Genomic DNA, 3,854 nt, shown 5'->3' with positions numbered 1-3,854 from the left:
GAGAACATAACATACAATTTAAAAAAATTGTGTTGGACACGTTCAGTTTATATTTTTATTAGTGATAAAATAAATTTGAGATTAATATAAATTAAACATTTTTGAACGGCTGTTGCGTTTTTATTCCTCAAAATGTTACTCAATATAACCCTCTAAATCCCTTGCATACACATTTATAAAATTTATTTGATAAACTACAAAGAGGCTCTTTTAATTTTTTTTCTAAACAAACAACTATTATGCTTGTTTTTATTCAAAATGTTTTTGTTTTTATCATAACTTAATTTAACAAAGGTTTTTTTTTTTTTTTAAAAACATTAAGTTTCGAAATCATTGAATATTTAAAAGACTAATGTAAACAAAATAACAAAAACAATTTAAACTTGTTTTTAAACTTTAAGCACATGAAAGGAAGTTCAAGTGTGAGTTCTGTCCGAAATCGTTCAAACTAAAACACCATTTGAAAGAGCACATGAACACTCATACTGGACTCAAGCCGTACAAATGTCATGTTTGTCACAAATCATTCACACATTCTGGATCTTTAAGGTTTGATCTACAAAATACAATTAATAACTTAAACAGTTTTTTTTAAGTTTTAAATTTAGTACTATATAAATGAATAATAAAAAATTAATAGAATTAACCGGAATAATAAAGTATTATAGTTTTTGTATAAAAACCTTTGTAGAAAATTTATCTACTTATTGTTTTAGCAAAAAATTTTAATAAACTTTTATTAAGTAATTGTTTTTCTAAAGAATATTTTTTAAATTACTAAGAAACACCAAATTAATAAAAAAAAAGTTAACATATACAATTTTTACGTTAGGTTATATTTAAACTCAAGCATAGTACTCTAAACTTCAATTTGATATATAGTCATAACTTTTAAATTTAACTACTCGAAACCACTAAACTTTATTAAGTTCTTAAAAATATTTTCACAGTATACAAGTTTCAATTATTTATTGACATATTTGAAAATTAGCCACTAATAACAAAAAAAAATTATACTGCTTACAAGTATTTCGGATAAAAAATTGACGCGAAATATAATTTTATTGTATGTAATTGTTATTATCAAGTTTATCAAAAGTAAATTCTCACATAAACTCGTATAAGCTTATTAAAGTGATTTCTCTTGCGACTAAAACTATTCAAATTGAAAAATATTTCTCTAATTTAAATATCTATAAATAGTTTTTCTTATAATAATTTAATTTTTAAACAAACTATCGTTTAACCGCTTTATACTAAACTCTTTTATATTATTTACAGAATATCTAAAATAATTAATATATTTCAGAATTTTAAGCATTTTTTGCAGCTCACACATTAGTAGCAGAAAGTGCCAGATTCAGCAGAACAAGATTTTGAACACAACTACAACTCAAAACAAACGCGAGGTTAAAACTAATTTATTTTATAAGTAGACATGTCAAATAAGAAAAATAGTTAGAACAGTTAATTAAAAATGTTTATTGAAAAAAAAAATACGAACGAGTAGAGGGTTTTTTAAAAACTAAGCAAAACTTAAAGCCGTAAAAAACTTAATATTTCTTAAAACTTATGGTAACTAAATTGATGTTTATGTTCAGTTTAATTTCGAGAAGAAACTAAAAACTAAAAAATATTAAGCATGTTTAAACTATTAAAATTATTTATACTTAGTACTTTGTATATCAAAAAATTTCTGTAAATAAATAAATCCATTACAATATTTTTATGTAACGATTTGTAGAAAGAACAAACGATTGTCAAAGATACAAAGAAAACTAATGAAAATCCTATGCATAAGTAAGTTGAACTTTTTAATTAACTTTTTGTTATATTTACGCTTTTTAAATTTTAGTAGTTTCTAACTCTTCTTTGTTTACCTTAATTACTTTAATTTAATATCTTTACAAAAACTTATAGCTGTAGAGATTAAAATAAGCAAAGCATGCTTAAAAATATTTGTAAGTTTTTTGTTTTGAGTTAGTAAGACAAATTTCAGACTTAGACTAAAAAATTAATGGAAACACAGGTAATTAGACTTAGTAATGAGTTATAGTTGGAGATTTACAATAATTTATGTTTTTTTCTAAAAAACTCTTTTCAATTTCATACTAAAAACATTTAAGACTTATAAAAACATTTCAGTACCTGCAATAGTTAGAATATGTGAAAGTCTTAGTTTAAGTAGACTAATTTACTAAAAAAAGCTAAGTCCAGTCACATCCACAAAAACAAGTGAACGAAATCGTTCCATTCAATTCATTAAAAAGAAAACTTAGACAAAAAAAAGTTAATTTTTCGAACGTGTGTGTTAAATTGAAAATAAATAGATTGGTGTTTTCCTTCTGGGCGTTGTGAGTGTGGGCTGTTAGCACGAGCCATTTTAATTGTTTTAATTTAAGTACCTGATGTAAAACAATATAGAAGTAAGCGCTCATTAGCGAACCGCCACACATCCATGTTGTTTAATTGATTGCTTTCCGATTTTTTCGAACTAGCAACGTAAATTAAATAAGTTTTTTTAATTATAACTTTTTTTATTAGTTAAAAGAGAAAAACGCTATTCTGAAAATAAAGTTGTGGGTTACTGCAAAATAATTTTTATTTTGTCAAATTTTAATTTTTTTTTGATGTTTTAAGTTTTTATTGAGAAATTGAAATACTCTCGGGTTTATTTTTAGTATAGTGTTAAAATAATTTAAATAAAATATTTATTATCATAATAAAACTCAAAACCTTTTTGTAGTTTTTTAATAAATATATTTTGGAGCTATGTACATTTAATTAAATAAATACAACTAAAAAATAACTTTTAGTAAATACACTTAATAAGTTTTTGTTTTACTTTTAAAACAAACATTTAAAGTTTTTAATTAAGTTTATTTTCTAAGAATAAAAAAGTTTAATTTTGTACCACAGTTTTGTAGCTTCATTATTTTAATTTGTTTTACTTTTCTTCTTATTATTTTTCACTTTGAAATCTAACTTTTGGTTAGATTTTTTTTAAGCACAAACTTCTTTGTAAGATACTTGCGTCGAACATAGCAGAATAAAAACTTTTAAAAAAATTTTTTTTTTTCTGGTTGACACAAAACAACGAAAGAAACAGCTAATTAAAACGACCTTCTAATGGAAGAACAAAAACATCTTGTGCAAACGCATACAATTTACTTCGAGATCTAAAAACCTTTCGGACGGAAACAAAAAGTCTTGCTTTTAAAATCCGTAGCAGTTTTTTGGCGCGGATTTGAATCAACGCTTACTTTATCTTCCGAATTTCGCCGTTCGAGCCCTGCTAGAACTGGCACACGCACAAAATGGATTTTGTCCAGATTTTGCACCGGCGCTGAATATTTGTTTTCGTTAATTATTCGAACAATTCGATTCGGTCTTGCTCCTAATTGTGAATTTATGTGTCTTTAATAAAAAGTCGGTGGATTTGTCTGTAATGCTCTTTTTGTTGACTTGTTTTTTGTAGAAATAATCATCAAACTTTGGAAAACAACTAATTCTGACAATGTAAAACCTTAAAAAGCTTTTGACTAAGAAAAAGGTTAATATAAATTTATATGTAAATTATAAGGGTTGGTTTTTTTTTAACTTGTATAAATTGTTATATAAATAAATAAAATATTTTTCGTGTAAATATTTTTGTAGGTTGACTAAAACTGAGTATATGGTATAAGGTGTTAAATTTTAATTTGAATCTAAAAGTTGATGAAACAAGTAAGTGAGAAAAAGTAGAAACAGATTTTGTTGAAACATGTTGAATTTCAGTAATAGTTTATTTAGTTTTTCTGTTTTAAATAAATAAAGAAACCTAGAACTATTAAAAAAACAAGCCTTAAGTTCTT

The 3,854-nt window shown here is 24.2% G+C and overlaps 1 long non-coding RNA gene across 1 annotated transcript; it reads left to right on the top strand.

Annotated features, from left to right (window-relative positions):
- The first annotated feature begins 465 nt into the window (after nt 1–465).
- Nucleotides 466–1,841, top strand: LOC145848504 (uncharacterized). Its single transcript, XR_014371999.1, has 3 exons — nt 466–549; nt 1,331–1,409; nt 1,745–1,841. It is a non-coding gene; the product is annotated as an uncharacterized LOC145848504 (long non-coding RNA).
- Nucleotides 1,842–3,854: the final 2,013 nt, after the last annotated feature.

This window comes from Thalia democratica, unplaced genomic scaffold (assembly GCF_965202585.1).
Source record: "Thalia democratica unplaced genomic scaffold, ktThaDemo2.hap1.1 HAP1_SCAFFOLD_1477, whole genome shotgun sequence".
NCBI lineage: Eukaryota > Metazoa > Chordata > Thaliacea > Salpida > Salpidae > Thalia > Thalia democratica.
This window is presented reverse-complemented; position numbering and strand designations above follow the sequence as displayed.